At 41.7% G+C, this 25,362-nt stretch overlaps 1 pseudogene across 1 annotated transcript; it reads right to left on the reverse strand.

Annotated features, from left to right (window-relative positions):
* Positions 1 to 7,010: 7,010 nt before the first annotated feature.
* Positions 7,011 to 16,540, reverse strand: LOC308551091 (sal-like protein 4 pseudogene; annotated as a pseudogene). Its single transcript has 3 exons — positions 16,493 to 16,540; positions 9,765 to 10,439; positions 7,011 to 9,530 (listed from the first exon to the last, which is right to left on the reverse strand). The product of its transcript is annotated as a sal-like protein 4 pseudogene (transcript).
* Positions 16,541 to 25,362: the final 8,822 nt, after the last annotated feature.

Here is a 25,362-nt window from a genome sequence, read left to right on the forward strand (position 1 = left end):
GGACAAGAGTACAGGAAGGAAAGGTAAGTTGGGAGCAGCAAAGATTAACTTAGCTGGGAAATTTCCATTTCAAAATCTCACCACCATTGTATTTTCCACAACTGTAATACCCTCTCAGGAAAATTGGAAGCCAATAGATCATGTTTTTTCTCTTCCTACCTTCCCAATTGTACGCAGGCCTCCCTGAGAACAGCCCACCATTCTAACAGGTTAAAAAGGGACCCACTCTTTGTGATAAATGCCAAACCCTATCTTCCCCTCCAACTCCTGCGAAAAGAAATGTGAGGTATGGTAATCCCTAACATTTGTGCAGTTTAAAGCTACATTACGTCCTTTAAGCCTCACAGTAACTGAGGTAGATTGGGAAAACATTTTTATCTTGATTTTACAGATGAGAAAAGTATGAAGAGATGGTGTGATTTGCCCAACTGAATAGTAGATTTGGAGCTGATCTGCATTATTCAACTCAGTTTAATAAATTTGACAGATATTTCTTAAGCACTAGATATTGCAGAGATGGGTAGAAAGTCCGTGCCTATCAATCCACCAACCAACACTTTCTGGTAGAGGAGACAGTATTGGCTGTGTCCCTCCAGGACCACTGTGAGGGATTAAAAAATAAATAAAAATACAAGATGTGTTGCTTTCAAGGAGTCCGCAACCTCACTGGAAAAGACAAAACTAACACAACAAATAAAAACAAACAATAAAAGACAATATATAATTGTTAAATTGTGTACCCAGGCTAAATGCTGTGGGAGTTTAGAGAAGAGGGAAAATCTATGAGCCAAAGCTCAGCCAGGAAAATTTGATGAAGGGGCCCAAGGTGGGGAGCCCAAAGGACAAGAGAGAGAGGTAGGATCACAGGAGAGGAGCAACTTGGTGCCAAGGCAGTGTTGGGTGAGGGACAGCAGGCTGGGGCAGGAAGAAGGGGGGGCCTCTGGTGGGCTCAGGGATGCTAGAAGGGAAGCTGCTCAACATGGATGGATGGATGGATGGATGGATGGATGGATGGATGGATGGATGGATGGACGGATGGACAACAGGCACACTCAGAGTAACCTAACAGCAGTAACGTTTAAAACCAGGCCACAGGAGGGGAAAATGGCATTTTAAAAATGTTTTAATATCTAAAGAATTCCAAGTACTGTTCTTCACTTCTACAACAGCTTTTTGAATATAAGAAATAGTTATCAAACTTCAAAATAAACAGATAAGAATATAGAAACTATAAACACTCATATCTCTTGAGGCTGACAGTGAAAAAGGTTTTAGAAGAGAATTTCTGTATACTCTTGCAGTTCTAAATTTACACACTTGTTTCAGCTCCATCATGGCCAGAAAGATAATATATTCAGGAATAGCCAAGAAATGGTCTTTAAGTTATGTTTTTTCCTTTTAAATCCAGCATCAGTGCCCTGCATAAAGATGACCACAAACTTAGAACAATGTACTGGTTACTTATAGGAAGAGTTTTCTAAAGCAGGGGTTGGAAAACTAGGACCAGTTGCCCGATTTTGTACAGCTCAAGAGCTAAGAATGGGTTTTTAATTTTTTAATGGTTGAAAAAATTTAGTGCTTCCTATGTACTGAATAATATTTCAGGACACATGAAAATTATATGAAACTTACATTTGTGTCCATAACCAAGTCTGAGTGGTACACACTCATGCTCACTCATTTGTGTGTTGTCTGTGGCTGTTTTCACACTATGATGGCAGAGTTGGGTCGTTGCCTAAAATATTTACTCTCTGCCCTCTATGGAAAAACTTGCTGACTCCTGTCTGAAGTATGGAAACCTAATAGTTTCTTATACCTACAGCCAATCTTTGGGTCACCTGGGAGGGGGTGGTATGGAGAATTCTATATGGCTTCTCTGAGCTTCAGAATTTTCATGAGTGATACCGAGAACTTTAAAAAGTACTTACTGAGGGACTGACCACTGAACAGTGGCCTCCTCACCCTTACCCACAGATTCCCTTTCCATGGTTTCAGTTATCCTCAGTCAACTGTGGTCCGAAAATATTAAATGGAAAATTCAAGAAAAAGACAATTCATAGGTTGTAAATTGTGTGCCGTTCCGAGTCATGTGATGAAATCTCGCGCCATGCTGCCTGGGAGGTGAATCTTGCCTTTCTCCAGCATCTTCACACTGGATTCACTCTTCCTACCCCCTTAGTCACTCAGTAGCTCAGTTATCAGATGACTGCAGTATCACAGTGCTTGTTTTCAAGTCACCCTTTTAGTAGCCTAAGGCTATGTCACAATGCCCACGTCATTCACTTCATCCCTTCACGTAGGTATTGTATCATCTCATTATCACAAGAAGGGTGAGTACAGTACAATAAGATATTTTAAGATCACATTCACATAACTTCTATTACCTATATTGTTATAACTGTCCTATTTTATAATTAGCTATTGTTGTTAACCTGTTACCGTGCCTAATATATAAATTAAGCTTTATCACAGGTATGTATGTATAGGAAAAAGTATAGTACATATAGGGTTGGGTACTATCCTCAGTTTCGGGGATCCACTGGGGGTCCTGGAACATATCCTCACAGATATGGGGGGACTACTATAAACATTAAATAATCATTTGTTTGGCTGATTTCAACTTTTTTTTTTTTTCTAGAAGTGAAGAAAGGTAGATCTTTAACAGTGTGAGAAGGAATCCTATTTCCCTGGCAGCATTTTTCCATGAGAAAGTTTCCACTCTACTCCCCAGGAGGGAATATTGATGAAGTAACATTAGTACTTCTCACAGCTCCTCTCATTTACTCTTCTCTAAGGAAGAAGTGATGGGAGAAAAAATTGATCATTCCTGGTTCCAACAGGGTCTCTGTCTATGTCTCTCTCTGTCTCTGTCTCCCTCTGTCTCTGTCTCCATCTGTCTCTCTCTCTCTGTTCCTCTCTCTCCCTCTCCCTCCCTCTGTCCCTACCACCACCACCACCCCTGAATTCTGCTGCCTTCAGAAGGGATTCCACTCCATCTCTGCTTCCGCATGGAAAGCACACCTAGTTTGGGGCCACTCCATGTTCCCACTTGCACAACTTGATGGGTATAAGACATCAATTTCCTTTCTGCTTCCTAGGTAAGGGCCTGTTTTGCAGATACTCTCTGAAGTGGGGAAGGAATGGCATAGAGAGTAAGAAGAAGCCTGATTGCGGCCACAAACCCAATCCAAATGTCCAGTCCAACTCCAGCAACAATGAAGCTGATGTTGGCCACATGGACCTTACCCAATTCATTTCACACTCATGGAGAAAAAGAGGAGTTTGAGTACTTGCATCCCTGTATGTCCTACAAACCACTAATAATAATGGAATCTTACAAGTTACTGTCTCCCATAAAACCAGTTTTGAACATTGGTGAAATTATATCCTGTACCCACCCATGTGTGTGAGTGTAAGAGAGAGAGAGAGTGCCCTCTTCTTTCCTATACCAACTCCATCCTCTGCAGCAAAAGCTTGACAAATTGAGAAGGTAGCTGTTCTCAAGCAACAAACATCTTGTTCTCAGCAGCCCTGCTGGCCTCTTATGGAAGTTATCAGACAGTTCACCTTTCTTCATGGAATGAAGCCTTTGGTAGCCTGGGAATGGCTGAGCAGAAACGTTAAAAGCTTTCTGTGCACTGGGAAAGTCCAACAGTTATGTCAGACAAACTGGAGCCAACAGTTCTCACTACTTATTAACAATAGCAAGCTGTCTAACCTTGGGAAGGCAACTTCCTGCTTTGTTTCCCTGAACAGGGTTTTGGATAATAATTATCCTAGCCATATATTTTCATGGTGCTTTTTTTAATCACCCATAATACTCAAACATACTTCAGAGCTTTTTTTTATGTTTTAAGGGATAAAAATTTTTTTACTTATTCAGCACTTCAATCATCACAAATAAGAATTATTGTTTATTAAATTGATAAAATTCTGAAAATCAATTTTTCAGAAGCTATTCATGTTTCTGAAAAGTGTGGGATTCACTAAATGAGTCAGGGTAGGCTAACTACTGAAACAAACATATAATAACGATTTGTTTCTTGCTCATGTCACAGTCCAACAATACCCATGGATGGGGGGGTGTTCATTCAAAGACACCATCAAGGATAGGAGCTCCTCCATCCCCTGGGACCTCAACGTCCTCTACTAGATGCTCTGCACTTGACAGTTATAAAAATAAATAGGGAGCTCAGCAGAGTTGGAAAGAGAGAGTGCATGGAAGACTGCTTTCATGGGGGGGTTTATAGGGCAGAGCCAAAGGTGGCACATATCACTTCTCCCTACTTTGTACTGGTTAGAGCTGTCATATAGTTGTACCAGACTGCAAGGGAGTCTGGGCAATGTAGTCAAGCTGTATACCCAGGAAGAGGAAATGGGTTTGGGGAATATCTAGCCAGATTCTGACAAAATTATCATGTAAAAATTGTAGACACTGTTAGTTCACTGCCAAGATTCCCGTCACCAGGCAATGCACCCATCAGTGAGTGTTGTCTGCTAATGGCTCACAACTGCTACTTTCTTTAAAGACTTCCCCTGGAGCCAACCTGGAGCCACTTCAGGGAGGTTACACCTCCACACCCCCTACAGAGCAGCCCAAAGTCAATGGCTGGCTGACAGGAAGTACAAAAAGCCAGACACTTGCCTCAAGGTGAAACCAACTCTGTGGTACAAATCATGCTCCAGAGAGCCCTGTAGGATGAGGCTGAAGCAAGTCCCCAGCTGAGACCACATTCTTACTCAGCTCTTTCCCCTGCCCCATCCGGCTTCCCTCACTGAGAGCTCTCCCTCAACACGACACACACAAATCTCCATTTCAGTTTCTGTTCCCAGAGAACCCAACCTGAGCCAGGATTTTACATCAGAGAGTAATATTGCTCACATTTCATAGAAAAAGCATGAACAGCACAAGTCGATCTGTAAATATTTAAGTGATCTCAGTAGAGTATATATAGTCTTACACTCAATAAAGACCACTTTCCCAGTTCTGCAAACAGAATCTTTTTAGGGTGAATATGGATAGTGGTCCCATTCTTCACAGTGTAAACAGGTACTATTATTGTGTTCACTTATAATTCCAGAAGGAAAGGCACAACTTGGCAAAAAAGAAAAATTTATTTTTTGGATCCTAAAGTCAGGTGCAATAACTCAGAGACAAACTTTTGAGAACAGTCTTTATCTACATTTCCACATTAAGGAGGAAAGACTCCTCCACCCAGAAATTAGGGTCTTTCCCTCTTGCTCCTCGTTAAACAGTTAGAGCAATGTTTTGTCATTCACTTAGGTCACAAAAACATCTTGTACATTCAGCTGCTCTCACCAATACATCAACTCTTAGGTTTAAGACAGGGACTAGGAACACTTCAACAGTCATAAAATAAGAAAAGAGACACTAAAGCTACAAAAATGAAAAACAAATGAGGTAGCTAAATTAAAGCCTTCATACTCAGGACCTGCCTGTTCCAACTTCATAGCCTTCACGCAATTCTCAGGGGTGGAAATCTTCGTAACTACTTGGCATAAGTTACACCAAAAAAATTCATTGAAATTAGTATGTGAAGCCCTGGCCAGGTGGCTCAGCTGGTTGGAGCATCCTTCCATATATCAAAAGGTGGAAGGCTCGATTCCTGGTCAGGGCACAAGCGATTGATGTTTCTCGCATTGATGTTTCTCCTCTTTCTCTCTCCACCCCCTCCCTCTTCTCTCTCATTAATAAAAGCATACCTCGGGTGAGGATTTAAAAAAATCAGTATGTGAACCTATAATAAGAAACATGCCCATCCATGAGTTTCCTCAAGAATGAAAACCCATTTATTTGATAGAGTAGGCATTGTCTAGCTAAATTAAATCATCTGAGGTCCCCTGATCAGGTGCCCATCTGTTCTGGTGTTCAGGAAGAAGGTGGCACCTGGAAAGCACAGGGAATACATTGCCACTCTTAGGCTCCACCTGAACTGTACTTCAATAAGCAGCAACATATACACTGACTCCCTAACACAGGGGTGGGGAAGTCCGGCCCGTGGTCTGCATGCAGCCCTCGAAATCCTTTGGTCTTGCCTGCCAAGGCCTCACCAAAGAGAAGCAGTTCCAGCCATCACATTCAGTGTGAGTTAATTAAATGTTTGAGCAAATATAGCAGGCTAATTTTTAAGTTGGTAATTTTGTATGGCCCTCGAATGATGTTATAAACATCCAAATAGCCCTTGGCAGGAAAAAGGTTCCCCACCCCTGCAGGCCTAAAGACTAAAATCAGTCCATTTGAGGGCATCCTACTTAAGATTCCAAGGTTAAAGGAATTTTGTAATTCTACAATCCTAGTTTTTTAAAAAGTACATTCAAAAGAGAAAAAAAAAAAGAAAGGCCCTGGCTGGGTAGCTCAGTGTGTTTGAGCATGGTCCTGACATGCCAAGGTTGCAGGTTCCATCCCTGGTCAGGGCACATACAAGAATCAACCAAGGAATGCATAAATTAGTGGAACAATTTCGATGTTTCTTTCTTTCTCTCCCTTCCTCTCTTTCTAAGTCAATAAATTTAAAGAAAGAAAAAAAAGATGGGTGTAGGGTTGGGAGGCATACAAAGCAGGTCCCTAAAGACAACAGACCTTGTCTATTTACCTGCATACAGTCACCGTAGAAGTATACAGCATCCCCTCCCTTGCAATTAGGCTAAGCAGTTATCTTTTCCATTGTGGTTCAATAAGTTTCAACTTGAAATAGGTGACAATTTTTTGAAATAGTTACTCTAGTTTGAACAAAGGTTTTAATGTACAGTTTGTTTCAAGTAACAAAACTACTTTGCAAGACCTACTTCTTTCCAAAATTAAAAATATATATACCAGTCTGTATTTGTTTCAGTATGACTTTTTTTGTTTTGTTTTTTCAAAACAGCATAGCAACATTGTGATTGCAGGACTTGACTGAGGTTGTGGTCACAACTATAAACATTTGCACATCAGTAAGAAAACAAACAGGAGGAGATGGGTTCTTAAAAAAAAAAAAAAAAGGTCCAGTTCAAGAGCGGTCACTCTGCATTCCTCCTTCAAATGGGCTCTCCTGTGGCTTAGCTTCCAGTAAGTCAGGGAACTGGTGTTCGGGAACACTGTCAGCAGCACCTGGTTTTTCCACATCAGCACTAATAGTTGACTGAGAGCCATGTATCTTGGGGACAGTAGTGTTACCCACAACGGAGCTGGCCCCCAGGGAAACTGGGGGAGTAGGAATACCTACACTCTGGATCACTGAGATCTTGTTGGTCTTCTTGGCCAGACCACCACTGAGCGTGGTAGTGCACTGATTCCACGTAACAGGGTCTACGTTCACTGAAGGGGCCATGATTTCCTGGGGAAACATTTCAGGGACCCTCCTTCCATCTGTTCCTAACAGAGCCATAGTATTCTCAGTGGCCTGCTTCCTCCCACAATGTGCAGAGCTATTGTTGGCCCCATGCATCATATAGTGGGCCTGCAAGTTGCCTTTGATGGTGAAAGCTTGCCCACATATGTTACATATGAAAGGCTTCTGCCCAGTGTAAGTCCATTCATGAACCTGAAGAGCACTAGCCAATGAGTTCTTTCCGAACCATGTGCAGCCGTGTTGCTTGCCTTGTTGGCATGGCTGGGCTGCTAACAAAGGTGCCATGCCTGGGGATATGGTTTCGGGTCCAAATGCACCAGGAACTTTAACTTTGACATAGGTTGGCTGAGCTCGGACAGTTGTTGATGGAAGGCTGCTACAACTTTCGATCTCAGTGCGGCTGTTCTCCGAGCTCTCTGCATTGCCACCAGCATCAGGAAACTTGGACTTGATACTTTCTGCTTGGCTATTGGCTGGGGTGAGGGCCTGAAAGGGCTTGATTTCCAGAAAATTTGGACTTCGGCTCTGATACTCCTGATCTCCCATCATTGAGGATGAGTTGTTGGTTAAGACACCACTCTCTACTGAACCCTTTCCTCTGCTGCTCTGCTGCTGCAGGACCACAGGAGCAGGACCCACCTTCCCACGGGCAACCAGGGGGGCCGTGGTAGTGAACCTTGGCATGGGTGATGCCAAGTGGCTGCTGGGAAGAGGCATGGGGACCTTCAAGGAGCTGCTGGGGGCATCCTGGAAGCCGGCTTTGTCTACTTCAGTGCTTTCAACATTATTGTGACAGATGGCACCATTCTCACTGACCATCACCAGATCAGGACCCATAAAGTCAGAGGGATTCTCTTGCAGGGGTGTGTGGGGAATCTGGCCACCCATGTGCATCCGAATATGTTGCTGCAACATGACCGCGTTGGTAAACTTCTTCTGGCAGATGGGGCACGAATGCGGAGTCTTTATTGATGTGTTGGTTCCATGAGCCTCTAAGTGTGTCTTCAGATTTTCTTTGGTGGAGAAGGCTCGGTCACAGATCTCACACCGGAATGAACTTTCCCTGGTGTGGGTGTGGTAATGCATTTTGAGGGCACTTTGGGAGCTTAAGACACGGTGGCAAGTGAGACATTCATTGGGGTCAGTGGTGGCCTTGTAAGTGTTCTCCACCGGCTGCTGCAACTTCAGAGTCTCTGACCCTGGCTCGGGTGCCCCTCTCCCTTGGGAGTCACCAACCCTTGGGTAATTATGGTTTGGCCCCACCCCAAAGAACAGGAATCCATCCTCACTTTGTGGTGAAGGCCAGGGCTGCAGGGAGTTAGCCAATGGGCGACCCACTAGGTCCCTGGGGTTAGTCCCCCAAGGGAGATTCTGAGGTAGTCCTACATTGGGGGTCCCTGGGGCCACGACAGGTTTGTTGTCGAAAGAGAGACTCGATTCATCTACAGGGACAGGTACAGAGAATGCACAGGGAACACCATTACCTGCTGTCATTTTGTCATGGAACTTGGCAAACGGCTGGGGGTTTGCCTTCGCCTGGAGATGTTGATGAAAGTGCACCTTGAGGTCACCCTCGGTGGTGAACCACTGGCCACAGACAGAGCACACAAAGGGTCTCTCTCCAGTATGGGAATGGAGGTGAATCTGCAAGGAGCTCTCAGTCCCAAAAACCTCACTACAGTACTTACACTTATGCCTATAGAGGGTAGCCTTCTCTTTGGGTTTCACAGCCACTGGGGACACACTGGGTGGCTTCCTTTTCCCTTTCATGGATGGGTCTAATGCCACAGTGGAGAAAGGGCTCTGGAAGAGCACAGAGCCTTGGGACTGAGGTATCAAAGCACCTGGGAGGTGGTTTGGGAGCACCCTTGACCCATCTGGCCTCACAGCAAAGGATACCAGCCCTGGGGACGCAGAGCTGGTGGTGGAAGGGATGTTTGTGTGAGGGAGGTTAGCTTGTTTCGAGGTGTCCAGAGATAGACCTTGGACCTGCTGGGGCACTTGGCTGCCTAAGGTCTTCAGGGTGTCAGTTCCTGTCATGCTGGAGTGGAGGGCTTGGGAAGCCCACATGCTCACTTGAACGCGGATCTGCTCAGTGAGCTGGAACTGATGTAGCTGCTGCTGCTGCAGACACAGAATCTGCTCCAGGAACCATGGGACGCTGTTGGCACCAGGCAGGGGGGTAGGCAGGGGGGCAGGCAGTGGGACAGGCAGGCGGACAGGCAGGGGGGCGGGCAGGGGGACGGGCAGGGGGGCGGGCAGGGGGACGGGCAGGGGGACGGGCAGGGGGACGGGCAGGGGGGCGGGCAGGGGGACGGGCAGGGGGGCGGGCAGGGGGACGGGCAGGGGGGCGGGCAGGGGGGCGGGCAGGGGGACGGGCAGGGGGACGGGCAGGGGGACGGGCAGGGGGACGGGCAGGGGGGGGGCAGGTAGCGTGTCAGCTCTCTGCTGACCCACCGCCACCTTGGTGCCTGGTAGTGCTTGAAGAGTGACATGAGTGTTGGCCACTTTGCCTTTGGGTAAATAGCTTAAGTCCTGGGGTGTGGGTGGCAGGGCGGTCTTCATCTTTAAGTGCAGAACAGACTCCACCCCTGGCTTCTCCTTCATGCCCCATGAGCTGCCACCATGCTCTCTGTGACTGTCCTTACTGCTTTGATTGTATGGCTGGTGGCTCTCCACAGCCCTGAAGAAGTCTTCTGAAGGCACCAGCCCCTCACTGTTGTTCACGATGAAGACAGGTACAGGTTTTGGGCAATTTTTGTTATGTTCTAAGAACTCAGAGAAGCTAAAGAACTCTCCACAGCATATCTCACAGACGTGAGTCTGCTCCCAACAAGGCCTCTTTACCTTCACTTGGTCCACATTCGTGTCTGCAGTCCCCAGGTGGTTCTCTGGAGCACCTGGCTCCCTCACCGCACGCACCGCAGGGGCTGCATCTGCAGATTCCGGGGCCAGCTGCTGCGGCCGCTGCTCTCCCTGCTCCTCCTCCAAGGTGAGGTGTTTCGGTTTCACCTGTTTGCGCCTCGACATGATGCAAGTATCGGGGTACCGGGAAGCTGCAGTTATTTGCCACTCTGCCACAAATTCCTGGAGTTGGGGATAAATTTTAAATAATAAAATTGCTTTTCAAATATAGGACCATAGAAACAAATAAAGGAACTAAGTAAGGACAATGTACATAAAAAAACTTTTTCACAGTCAAGGATGTTTCCAAATAGCATTTTTGAGAAAAAGCAGCATGTCTTAATCATGTGATGCTCAATAAATTATTGATTTAAATTAAAGGAGGAATCAGAATTACCTGGAAAGTACTAGAAACACAATGGCAAAGTATCCTTTCAAGATATCCTCTCATGAGAGGCTTATGTTTGCCCTTGCCACTAAATCTTCTCATTTAAACCTACTTTCATGACATGACTTTATCTCAACTTCATGTCTTCTGTGACATTTTCACTCATTTCTTTAATTCTCTTCTCTAGGAGTCCAGCCAGTCACTAGATGTCCAAGATGGCATACTCACAGGGCTGTTGACAGGAGGTCTCGGGTCCTCCTTATGTGGCCTCTCCACAAGACTGCCTAAGCGGCTTCAGGACAAGCCAGCTGACTTCCCTCACACCGTCTTTTATGACCTAGTCCCAGATGAGACATACCACTTCTGCCATATTCTATTTGTTAGAAGCAAGTCACTAAGTCCAACTCACACTCATGAGGAAGGGACTTGAGCTCCAATTCTTGAAAGGAGTATCAAAGAATTTATGGATACATTTTAAACTACCACACAACTCTTCAAAGAACAGGTTCTTAACTATCATCTTGTTTTTCACAGCGTCACTCTCAAATTTGCAAAGTGCTGTGATTTTTAATTCAAACCATGAGATTGGTTTTGATGCCAATCTATTTATAACCTTATAATGAGAACAGACAGGATTACTAACATTCATAAGCATTATTTTAGTTTACTAACCTTTTTTTGGTCATTCTGGATTCACAGAAAATTGCAAAAGTAGTAAAAAGAATTCCTATATACATTTCACCCAGATTCCCCAAATGTTTCTACTCTTCCCCTCTCACTCTTTGGCTATAATCTCCACTTGTCCTTGTATTCAGAGTTGAGCCCAGTCTCTCTCCCCTACTGCAAAACCCCTGTGTAGTAATCCCTCTTGAATAAAGTCTGCTTTACCATCTTTATCACGTAATGCTTTCTCTCTCCCTCACTCTCACCCCCTCTTTGTTTCTCACTCTCCCCCCCTCTCTCTTTCTAGATATATTTTCTGATTCATTTGAGAATAAGCTGTAGGCATAAAATCCCTTTACCTCTGAATACTTCAGAGTACATTTCCTAAAGAAGGGAATATTCTCTTGTATAATCACTGTACAATGATCAAAATCAGGAAAATAACTGTCATCTGATCTACAAACTTTATTCAATTGTCACCAATTGTCCCACTAATGTTCTTTAGAGTAAAAGGGGGAAATTTTTTTTTCCTCATCCAGGATCCAGTTCAGGAACACATGGTATATTTAACTGTCACGTCTCTTTACTCTCCCTTCATCTGAAGCAGCTCCTTGGTCTTTCTTTGTATAATGACCTTGACATTCTTGAAGACTACAAGTCATTTATTATTTCAGTTTGTGAGTAGATAGTATTCAGTTTGCTTACAAACCTGCATCTTCATTCCTATGTAAGCTTTGTAAATTGTTCTGACAAGCACATAAAAATAAGCACTCTTAAATACTTTTAAAGTCTATAAATGGCTTGTGAGACAACTGATAATTTTAAGAATTAATAAAGGGAAAGAATCAAACATTGATCTTGGCTTCCCTATCGAGCTGTACCACTGGTGAACCAAATAGTAGATGAAATAGAATTAGAAAAGGAACAACAGAATTAAAATATCACCATTTTGCAACCCCTAATGAATAAATCTGAACATTAATCATCAATGGCTGCTAATATATAAAAAGAGGCAGGACACGTGCTTCTGGCTAGTCATACGCAATGCTACCTTTGAAATACAATTACCAAAAAGCAAACCTCAATTTCATCAAGTCTCTCTAGCTCAGTACTGTCCAATCAAGCCACTATGTAATTTTATATCTTCTAGTTGCCACATTAAAAGCAACTAAAAATATGTGAAATTAATTTTACTAACATTTAATCCAATATATCTACAATATTATCATGTCAACATGAAATTATTAAAGAAATACTTTAGACTCCTTTTGTACTAAGTCTTTGAAATCTAGCACATATTTTACACTTACAGCACATCTCAATTTCAACTAGTGTTAAAGAAAATAACTATTCAGATATTTGTCAAAGATGGTAAAGCAGACTTTATTCAAGAGGGATTACTACACAGGGGTTTTGCAGTAGGGGAGAGAGACTGGGCTCGACTCTGAATACAAGGAAAAGTGGAGACTTATAGTCAAGGAGCAGAGTGGGGATCAGTGGATAGAAAATTACTAAGACAAAACATCAAAGTTAGGGGGATTCTTCTAAGATGGGCTCAACTGATGGTAGGCCAGAGTGATAAGATATTGAGGGTAGAAGATGAGGAATTTGATCAGATATTAAGAGTGGGAGATTTTCACTAACCTAACCCAGAATAATTCTTGCTAGAACTGAATTAAGCAGGTCAAGGACAAAGCCCAAGGCCAGAACCTAGTCAGAAAGGTTCAGACTCAGAGGAGGTTGACTCAAGTTTGGTCAAGGAGAGAGTCTTTACCACTAGTCACATCTCAAATGCTCAACAACCACATATGGCCAGTGGCCACCATGTTGGACAGTGTAACTCTAGACAGATCAATGGGCAGGAAACACAGAAGACAGAGGAACATGTTAGACACCACCACAGAGAAGTGAGCAGCCAAAGCCAGACAGAGGGATTCTCTACAAGACAATCTAACTTCAATAAATAAATTACAAGGAAGAAAAGGAGATTGGGGGTGGACCTCTACATGAAAAGAGATTTAAGGTACATATAACTAAATCACAATCTGTGGTTCTTATTTGGATCCCCATTCAAACAAACTAAAACGAATGTATGACACTTATGACACAAATGGGAATTTGAACACTGTGATAGTAATTATTGTTTAATTTTTTCAGGTGTGATAAGAGTCTTATGGTTAAGTATAAAAGAGTCCTTATAAAGGTACATTGTGAAGAATTTATGAGTGAAATTATATTGTTTTAGAATCACTTTAAAATTATAAGGGGTTTCCATTTATATGAAATATCCAGAACATGCATATCTTAGAGACTGAAAGCAGATTAGTGTTTAACAGGACTGGAAGGAAAGGAGAATGGGAGTAACTGCTTAAGGGGTGTGGGGCTTCCTTCTGGGCTGATAAAACCCTTCTGAAATTAGGTAGTTGTGATGGTTGCACAAGATTATGAATTACTAAATGCCACTTAACTGTAAACTTTTAAATGGTGGAAATGGTGAATTTTATATTAGATGAATGTTACCACAATAAAAAAAGAAATATGTTTGAAAGAAAAATAAAACTATAATGGGGGAGCATGTGGTATTATAGATGAAACAACTGAATTAGAGTTGATAACTGCTAAAAGTGGGTGATAAAAACATGAGGGGATTCATTTTATTATTCTTTTTATGTTGTGTATGTCTGAATTTCCCATAACAAAAAAAAAATTTAAACAAAGTCAGTCAACTATAAGGAAAATTTGAATGTGGGCGGTGTATTAGATGATGTTAAATGATAATGTTTATTTCTAAAGTGTGATAATGACATAACAACATAGTGTTCCGAAAAACAACGCTGATGGATGCATTCTACGTTATCTACAGGTGAAATGACATACTATTTTGAATTTGCATTAAAATACTCATGCACAAAAGAAAAAAAAAAGAGAGGGATTAGTTTGAAACAAGAATTGTAATGATGCCTGGCTGGCGTCGCTCAGTGGTTGAGTGTCCACCTAGTTCGATTTCTAGTCAGGGCAAATGCCTGGGTTGCGGGCTCAATCCCCAGTAGGATGATTCTCTCTCATCGCTGAGGTTTCTCTCTCTCCCCCTTCCTCTCTCTGAAATCATTAAAAACGTATTTTTTTAAAAAAGAATTGTAAAATGTTGGCAACTGTTTTAGCTGAGTGATGGGTACAAAGGGAGAATTATATCAATCTAATTTTTTATGTTTGCATTTTCCACAGTAAAGTATTTATTTTTAAATAAAGGGGGGTGCTTATGAGCACCCCCCTTAGCAGTCCCATTTTTAATTCCAATATGCAAGCTCTCACCTGGACTCCTATACAGTATCTAAGTGTTTTTGAACCTAACATTCAACAGAAATGTTAAACGAAATAACAATATTAGGTCATGCCTTTCTCTTTGAAAATAGTGACATACCTGGCAACTACTCAGATTTTTTTTTTAAAGAATGTGACCTCATAAGAAAGTTCAGTACATCTGGCCAACAATGCCTGCCTTCCTTTTGCACTGAAAGAAATTAGAAGAGTATGTTCATTTTGAAAAGGATGTTTATTTCACATGTGGGATATTTATTATCTTCATAAGACTCTACCCCTTAACTGAAATGGGGACCAGGAACAGGAGCACTCACTAATAAGCTGGAATTTTTTCTTTTTTTAGCTTTAGAACCTCTTGGGAGAATGTGTTTGCAAAGTTTCCATATTACTACACATGCCAACTCAATAACGATGACAATAACAACACTGGATTAAAAAAAATTAAAGAGTTTATCACCTCTGTAATTATTTCCATTTCGGAACTGGAATGCTGTACTCGCATTGATAGAAAAAGGCCTTAATGTACAATGAAGCTTTAATACGAGGCCTTGTGCAACCAAAATTTGGAAACATTTTTTGAGTTCATAAAATTCATTCTCAATTTTGACCTAAACCAGCTGTTTCATTTAAGCCGACGGATTTTTTTTTTAAACTATGCTTTCTGGAGCCCAATCTCACCTAGCAACGCCTCATCAGATTTCTGATCCTTTAGAAAAGCACTATTAGAAACTTTTACAAGCCTGTTACATCCCCAGAGATAACAACTAGCTTAAAAAATATACTTAGGCAAGTATATGAGAGTTCATCAAATACATAGCATGACCCACTAGGATGACTATAATCAAAATAAGAGATAGTAACAAGTGTTGGTGAAGATGAAGAGAAACTGGGACCCTCATACACTGCTGATGGGAATGTAAAATGGTTCAGCTGCTTACGAAAGCAGTATGAGTTCCTCAAAAAATTAAACACAGAATTACCATATGACCTAGCAATTAGAAATGAAAACATATGTCCAAGCAAAACTTGTACATGTGTTCATAGCAGTATGATTCATTTATCTATAAAGTAGAAACAATTCAAATGTCCACCAGCTGATGCACGGATAAACAAAATGTGGTCTATCCATACAATGAAATATTATTTGATAATAAAAAGGAATGAAGTAACGGTATGTGCTGTTGTAAAATGGATAAACTTGGAAAACATTATGCTAAGTGAAATAAGCCAGACACAAAGGACCACATATTATATGATTCTTTTTCTATGAAATGTCCAGAACAGGCAAATCTAGAGAGACACAGTGGTTGCCTACGGATGGGTGGGGACAGACTGGAGTAAAATAGAGAATGACTGCCAGTGGGTACAGGGTTTCTTTTGGAGGAGATGAAAATGTTCTGGAATTAGTAGTGATGTTTGAACAACTTTGTGAATATACTAAAAACCCACTGAATTATACACTTTAAAAGGGTTAATTTTATGGCATGTAAATTATGTTTCTTTTTTTTTTTTTTTTTTTTACTGTTTTTTTAAATACATAGCATGTCACTACCACCTCTCCATTATTCCCTTGTCAGAGCAAAGAAAGAACAGCGCGTGGTAAGACAACAATCTAGTTGCTCTCCTTTACCTAAGTCATGCTGGGAATTTAACCCCCAGCCTATACCAGTCCACACTGACGCAAATAAGCAACACTTCACACCAGGTGTTGCCACTCTTTGCCACTTCATTACATCATGCAAATGCCATGATCACCTTGGACTACTTCAACTAAAAACAAACAGACTAGGCAGGGAGAGCAGTGAAATTGAGCCTTCTCAAATGGTGCCCTTTTAAATCTTGCCTCTCCCTTCCTCTTTCTTACCCTGGATCAGAGTCCCCAACAGAAGTCCATGGTTCCTGAGAGTAAGACCACATGAGGCAGCTCCATCTGGGTGTCCAGGTGGAGAGGGCAGGTCTCCAGCCTTTTCCCAGGCTTTGTGATAGCCTGTAAGGGAAAGCAGTTTAATAGCTCAGTGGGCTCTCTCACTTGACACAGTGGGTATGTTACATACATTTCTGAAGCTGTATAAACCAGATTTTCATAAGGATAACTGAAATTTGAACAAACTCAGGACAGGCTTAAAAATAAATCTTACTATGAATCATTTTGTTAAATGATTAACTATTTTTTTGTTGGGTCATCCTTGATTTTCGTATATCTAGTTGACTTAAAGCACATGAGACATTAAAGATTTCTGTTTTATAGATACATTTATACATACATATCTGAATATTTATAATTCATCAGAGAAGAGCTTCCTGAACACAGAAAATTACTAAGTTCAGATCTTAAGTAGTGAAATTAATTTAAAACTTTCTTTTTAGCTACTTTCAAACCACACATTCAAAATGTACTTGTAAGTTAGTAAGGCTAACTCTAAATGGATCTCGTTTTATTTTTTGTTCTTTTTTTTAAATAAATGAAAATTCTCCCTCAAATTAATTTATATAAGAATGAGGCAGAGTAGAAACCTGTAAAATAATAACTAAATTTTTAAATATATAATTATCTGGCCCAAATTTTCATCAATAGATGAATGGATAAACAAAATGTGGTATATACATATAATGGAATATTTTTCAGCCACACGAATGAAGGAAATCCTGACACATGCTACAATATGGATGAACCTTGAGTACATCCACAAAATGTCAGACAGAGAAAGACAAATACTCTATGATCTCACTTATATATGGAATCTAAAAACATCGAGCTCATAGAAACAAAGACAATGGTGGTTGCCAGGGCTGAAGGGAGAAGGAAATGGGGAGGTGTAGGTCAAAGGGTACAAACTTCCAGTTATAAGATAAATAACTTCTGGGATGTAATGTAGAACATGGTGACTATAGTTAACAATAACGTATTGTGTACTTGAAAGTTGCTAAGAAAGAAGATCTTTTAAAGTCCCATGCTGCTGATATTTTGGTAAATCATACTGTGGATGCCAATGGTTCTCCTTCCTACTGTCAAGCCTTTCCTGTCTCCAATTACCTCCTTGGTCACCTTCCAACAAGCATCCTCTGAGAAGTGTTGGCTGAGTGCAGTCGTCAGAAGGGGTCTATAGTTCAGGAGTCTCAGAGGAAAAATAAAACAATTGTGTCTACATACATTCAATAAGTTTTAAATGTAAAGTAAATTATGATTTTCACAGATACTTCAATTATCATTACAATCCTAAAGTTTGTACATTCACCATAAAGACTCAGTTGACCAGTTTCCTTCAGCTAACATTCCGCTGATAGAGTGAATTTGATCTCAGCTAATGTATTTTTATGTCAACTGCATATTATTACTTACATTTGTCCAATTTTCACTTTTAGCTGTGACCAAAGTGCTTCCTCATATTCCCAATTTGTAGAACTGGCTAAGCAGTCCACTGAAGCATAAAGCAGTTAAGAAAAAGTTATCTAGGCCCTGACTGGGTAGCTCAGTTGGCTAGAGCATCGTTTCCATGCGCCAAGGTTGCGGGTTCAATCTCCGGTAAGCATACATACTAGAAGCAACCAATAAATGTGTAAATAAGTGGAACAACAAATCTCTCTCTCTCTCTCTCTCTCTCTCTCTCTCAAATCAACAAATAAAAAAGTTATCTAAATACAGTAGTGCAGAATAAATTCATAAATGCCTAAGTGCATAAGAAGTCTGAGCTGACTCTGTTATCTGTGTAATGGGCAGACAAAAAAGAAGAGGAATAAGAAATACAGTAATTATACAAAAATTAGATTTTGTCTCTAGATTCCTGTGCTTTGCTTGTTCTGCAACTGTCAAATAGTGGCAGGAAGCCACCAAGGCCTTTGAATACTGCTCATAAACAAAGCACAATGACCTCTCTGGTAAACCAACTGAAAATTTCCCGAATAAGCTAAAAATTGTGCTTTCCAGGATGCTAAAGGTTCAACTTGTACTACTGCCAAGAAGTTTGTAAAACCACTTACAGAGTTAATGGAAATGTTATGCTAAGAAGGAAAATGGAATGGTCAGTTGCCAAAATTCTCTGATCAAATGCTGGTGTTGTACATCCCCTAATATCAATGGCATTCTGTATAAACAAGCACTTATTGTGGTGTTTATGTGAATAGGTAGTTCACATTACAGCTACAATAAATTTGTTCTTGGCATATAAAATGAGCATATATGAGTGAGATGTGCTCAGTTTTCTTTTATGTCTGAATACCCATGTTACATAGCAATTTTTCATTTAGGTAAAAATTACTGTGGGAACCAGTAGCTAGGGTAGCACCAGCTATGCACGCAGCAATACAAGGCTTTGCTAGGTGAGTCAGATTAGTGGCAAGTGACAGAAAAATAGTTGAAACTGTCTCAAGCCACTGATCATTTATTGGCTCACACAGCTTAATTTAGGGACTCAAGCAATATCATTGCAAGTTGTTTTGTTTCCAGTTCTCCTCTCTGCCTTTCCCTCTGTTAGCTTCATTTTCAGGCTCCACAGAGTGTCTCCCAGCTGCTCCAATCGCACATGCTCTCAGGTTGAAGTCCAACTGGCCACTCTTGCAATAGCCCCAACTAACATCTACTTGAATTTCATTGGCTATGTCTAACTGGGTCACATTCTCATCCGTGAATCAGCTTCTTTGGCCAAGGGAAGGTTATGCTTTGACTGGCCACACTCGAGTCACCATCCATCCCTGGAACTGGGGATGAATTAAACTCTCACCAAAACACAGAATCTGAGATGCAAGAGGGGCTGGTCTTCCAAAGGAAAACCAGGAAATTATATCAAGCAAAGGTTGAATGGATAATGTGGAAGGAGATAATAATAGATGACAGCTACAGTGTGTGAATAAAATGGCACTTTTTTCACACTCCATTCATTCAGGACAGCAGGATGTCAGCAACCTGCTTCTTGATTCAGTGTGAAAGTAATCTCACTAAACTGCCACTACTGCTGTTTTTTTCATTATGCTGTGAAAAGAAATAGGTAGCATATACAAGATGACTTTTCCACACTAGAGTGCATTAACTATCAAGAAAAATGATGCTCATATAAGCATGACAATTATCATGCCAATAAAGACTATTTCTACATATTCCAGTGTTTGCTGCTTTCCAAAGTGCAATTCAGTGATGCATTTAATACACTGGATTGTTTGAGCTTATCACTCAAGATCCAAAATACTGTGATTTCTAATGTTCAGCATAAGATACTGGACTTTTTAGAGATCAGACTGAGGTACAAATGACTCAATCCCCAGCACTTTGACACTTTATCAGCTTTTGATGAGTTCCTTCATTCGATGGAGAAAGAAACCACTGCTGTATCTTGGGGTATATTTTAGAATTACATGCTATTCTACTTAAACAAGGTAGATCCTCTTTTGAAATAGCACTTGAACGAGTGAAAGGAAATTTTTAAAGGCACAGACTTTCAAGGAAATAGAAGGCCCTAGAGAAGGTGACAGCTGATAAGACATGACAACAAAATTTTGAAAGCTGGAAGGTAAATGGCCAAATGGCATATGATACAGTGAAGCATAAAAAGCTAAGTACCTGCAAGGTGGAAAACCAATGAAAAGTAAGACAATCCATGTCTCAGAACCCCCAGAAAAGCTTATGAACTAGAGGGAGAAGGCCCTCTGAAGGTGGGATGCAGTGTGGGGCCCAAAACAGAGTGGGTGAAAGTTCTTTCAAAGGAAAAGCTAGATCCCAGATCTTCATCCTAACCCCACTCATTCCCAAATATAGAATGAATGTGTGTAAAAACTTAACTTAGTTTATAACGAAAAAACCTTGTAGCATGGCAAAACTGGTTCAAAGATCTTTTAAGAAACTGATATGTATGTACTCCAACAGGAAAACCATGCTGAAATAAGCTTGTTAATTTAACAACAAAACCATTACTATACAACAGGCCAATAAAACCATAACCCTTGGGGTTATCATTTCTACTGGACACCTCTGTTGAACAAAAATCTACAAGTTAATATGTAAGTTCACAGAATATGAACCCTCATCAATAGAAAGTAGTATGTCCAATAAAGAACCATATTCCAGAAAATGAAATAATCCTTGGGTAGGCCCGATGGACAGTACTGCAACACGACATTGAAAGGACATCCAGTCACTCTTTTGCCTTGTTTATATGTTTTGAATAATTTTTCTCAATAAGAGAAATAAACATTCTTTGAAAATCCATAATTTGAATACTTACAAGCATTCTCCATATTACAATAGCAAGAATACAGCTAGTACTGTAGAAAAGAGAAGCAACTTTTTTCTACACTACTAGCTCCTTTCCCTTGGAGTGTTGGTTCTTCAAAGTACTGTAATGGTGTAAAATATAACCTAGGGTATTTATTTTTAAAGAGGGCAGATTCAGGCCCACCAGAGAGTCTGACCATATTTTAAGAAAACAAGCCCTAGTACATAAACATAATAGGTGCACAGTCACAAAGCAAAGATGGGCTTTGTCACTGCCCAGGCAAGGGACTCAAACAAGACAACCACCCTGTTCATGAGGCTCCCTAAATAGGCCTCCAGGCTGTTTTCTCTGCATATCTCCAGGTCCTCAAAGTCCCACTGGCTTCTTTCTTGCTTCCTTTTTCTCCCTCCTCAAACCTCAGCCTGCCCATCTCTGAAACCAAGGCAATCCTAACCCTGTTGTTGTGCATTGGTTTGATATGATTTCAAATCCACTTGTTTATGACAAAGACAAAAAAGTTGTTTTTAGAAGTGAAGTTGTTTGGGTATAAGGCTGAGGAAGCTGTATCAGGATGTCATCGTCTCGCCTGTCACTGAGAAGCAGTCAGCGGCTCAGCTGGGGGCTTATCGATAAGAACCTGTCGAGGAGCAACTGACAGACTATAAATACCGAAAGCTCGTGAGGACCGTTCGAGTTTCGGACTGGGCCGGGTGGCACCCTGGCGGGCGGTGGCTGTGCCCCAGGCAGCCGCCTCAGGAAGAGAAGGGACGCTTGTTCCTGCCCCTGGGCGGCCCCCCGGAGGCAGCGCCGGAGCGCGACCCCTCGGAGCGGCCGCCCGCTCGCAACATGGACGCCTCGGTTCCCCAGCAACGGGCTCAGCGACCGCAGAGGGCCAGCCTCCCGCCGCGGGGGGTCGGCTCCCAGGCGGTCAAGCCGCGTCGCCCGGTGATATAAAAAGGTCCGCCACAGCTAAGTCTGGACTTTATTCCTGCCTGGAAGAATAGCGCGAGCAACCTAGCATCGCTATGGAGGAGGGTTTTTCTTCGCTTAAGAGACATTATCCCGTATGCTTTTGGCTCATAAAGTTCCCGCAGTGAAGCTGTGTTAAATAAAGTGTGGCAAAGACAGAGTCAGTCTCGGAGCATAATTTTGCTCCAAAACAACACGCCCATGCTCACACCGGGTCATTCATATATTTTTCCTCCCTCTTCTAAGGTCACTGTTCACGAATAAAACTTATTCCCAACTCCTTTAGGGTTTTACCCTTTGATTTACAAAAACCTTACCTTTCCTCAAAATTCCTGGCTCGTCCTAGCCGCAGCGGGTCGGCGGTTAAATGTCGGCCCGGGCGTCGGAGGGTTGCGGATTCGATTCCGGGTCAATGACACGTACCCCGGTTGCAGATCCAATCCTCGCCCCACCCCCGTCTAGGCGCGAGCGGGAGGCAACCAATCGATGTGCCTCTGCCACATCAATGTTTCTCTCCCCCTCCCCCCTCCCTTCCACTGTCTCTAAAATCAGTGGGGGAGGAAAAAAAACAACAAACCTGGCTCATGCAAAAAAGCATTGGCTTTCACACTATGTCCAATACTGGCTCTCCCAAATACCACCAAAATAAACTATTGATGAGCAAAGCTTATTGTTTATCGCAGTAACGGATATCACTACGTTGACAGTCTTACACAGTCTCTGCAAGAGCAAAGGCAAAATTGGGATATTTACGAGGGTTTTTATTTTTATTTTTGCCAGGTCTGATTGATTTTGTTAATCCTCACCTGAGGATATTTTTTCCATTGCTTTTCAGGGAGTTTGGGGGGGAGCTATCGATGTGAGAGAGATACCTCAACTGGTTGCCTCCACCACACGCCCGGATGGGGGTGGGGGTGGGGGGGAACGAACTGCAACCCAGGTACGTGCCATTGACTGCCAATTGAACCCGCCACCCTTCGGGGTCCGCCAGCCTCCAACGGCTGAGCCACACTGGCCAGGACTGCCAGGTCTGATTTAAGGCTGGACTTTTGATCTGGGAGCTTCACGCAAATTGAATGAATATGAGATCTTGATGTATGATATATTAGTTTTAGTATTGATAGACACAATGAGGTGACTATTTCAATCAAGTCTTAGAGAACAAAGTGTTGTTTGATGCTATCTATTGAGATATTGAGTATCTAGTATTCCTTTAAATCAAAAGGTTTCTGAACAGAACAATAAAGTTATTTACACTTCTATTTTCCTAGGCCATAGTTTCCTGGGGTATTTAAGTCATTGTTCATGAAGACATTGGGATAGTAAAGTCGTGTTAATATAGGCAGTAAACTGTGGGAATAGATGGTTTTCACTGTCAACCACAACCTCTGAAATGGGTTTCAGAAGCTATTTTGGTAATTAAAAGCTAGACACTGACTTTCTCTTTGCATTCATGCTGTAATAATCTTTAAAATCTTCAAAACGATGGATGTCTCTGGCTTAGTGATGTAAGATTCAGTTTTATAAAGAATGAACTTAAAAGCACATTAACATATCTCTAGCTTTTATCTTCTTACATAAATACATTAAAGTCTCTTGAATTTTTTAAAACAAATCTCTCCACGTAACCTGGAGGCTCTCATTGGGTAGTCATTATTTTTCTGTGACCCTCAAATGTGTGTGTGGTTTCTGGTCATGATCAGAAACCTGTTCCTGGAGAACAGAGAGGGGTCCTTGCCATCTCTGCATCCCAGCAGCTCCAGGAATAGCTTCTGTGCATGGAAGGCGTATGCTGATTGCTCGGAGAATTGCATTAATAAAGTAGACAAGAGAGCAAAAAGCAAACAAAAACCTCAAACAAAAACAATAGCAACCTCCAACCCTTGTGAAATAGAGGCCCACAGTCACTTACTACTCTTTCCTCTGTCCCTTGCAGTCCAACTTCTGTCTCCTCCACTCCACTGCTTTTGCTAAAAGTGTGGACGACATCATAACTACTAACTCAAAGGTCATTTCTTATTCCTTATCTTGCTTCAGCTCCCTGCCCATCTAGAATTGAGAAGGAATTATCAGAGAATGAAAGACAATCGGAAAGCACAGTATCATGGAGGTCTACAGGAGAATTTTAAGGAGGTAGTGATCAAATTGTCAAATACTGCAGAAATAGAACCAAAAGAATCACCCCGTGCTTTCAGGCAGGTAGGGATGGTTTGTTTGGAGAGAGATTGCAGCCACTTGAGACTCAACACTTCCCCTATTTTCCCCTTCTCCAGAAGTTTCCACTATTTAACCGTGGTTTGGAATTTACTACAAATGCAGGCAGAGGCCTGTTCTCCTCAAACCAAGGATGATGGATACTCCTCTTGGTTTATTGCTAATTCCAAGAAGTCTAAACGAAAGGAACCTTGCTTCAAGTTATATCTGCGGATGTTCTTGTTTTGTCATGTTCTCCCACTCTTCGCTTTCTATATAGCAATACAAAGTGTATAGACTTTGTCAAAGCTCTCACACATTAAACTTGCTGAGTAAGGTAATGTCAGACCTGCAACACAATCTGATAGCTTTCCTAGGCTACTCCTGCTCTCTCTCCCTTGATCCTTCACTAGCATGCCCCTAATAAGTCTATTGAATATATAATTTGGTCTCAGTGCTTGCTTCTTAGAGGATCTAAACTAAGAGGGCTCCCAAAAATGACTGTTTCAAGAGAAAAAAAGCAGAACCTAGCAAATGCCCCAAAAGCTAGGCCCAGAATTGGCCCAGGGCCTTTTAGGCCACATTCTATTGTTTAACTTGAGTCACAGATGAGCCAGATTCAATGTGGGAGGGAAATACCAGAACATGAAGACTAGCTGCCACAACTGTATATATGTCATACCTCAATTTAAAAAGTTTTCTAAAGTTATCATTTGGAGAGGTTGTGAACTCTGGAGCTGGAGGTAGGTGTATACTGGGGAGAGAGAGCATGAGAGAGAGAGATAGGCCTCTTGAGGGCACCACTTGGGTTCCTGCCATATGGCAGTGCTGAAAGAGAGATTTAGAAATGTCGCTGCCCGTGTTTGGCTTCATATGTGAGCTTAACTGTGACCTAGGTGTATTCCGTTAGCAAGGGCCATTCAACTGTCAGCTCAGCCTTGTATACCTCCTGGTGATGGAGGAAGGATACACAAAGGATGGGTTAAGACAAGCACTGGTTGATTTTACCTGTGAGCCCTTGCCATAAAATTTTCAATTTAATCGTTATTTGAGTTTAATATAAACAGTAATCTAATCTAATTAAATAATTACATTGCCTCAGATTGGCAGTTAGAAAAGCCAAACACACCATTGTGCAGTCTTTAAAAAAAGGGGGGGAGGGGATTAAGACTCAAAAAAAGATAATAATTTTTTTCTTTTTCTTTTCATATATATTGTGCCTTACCAACAAGTGCTTGTAGTCAAAGGATCAAGGAAAAGCTAAGACAAGAAATAAAAATAAAACTTGAAGCAGGAAAGGCAGGCTTTACTGAAACACCAACATGAGACTGGAGTTAAAACTCCAGGATCATTGGGTTCAGCTAGGTAA

Source organism: Miniopterus schreibersii (genome assembly GCF_964146895.1).
Source record: "Miniopterus schreibersii genome assembly, chromosome: X".
Lineage (NCBI taxonomy): Eukaryota > Metazoa > Chordata > Mammalia > Chiroptera > Miniopteridae > Miniopterus > Miniopterus schreibersii.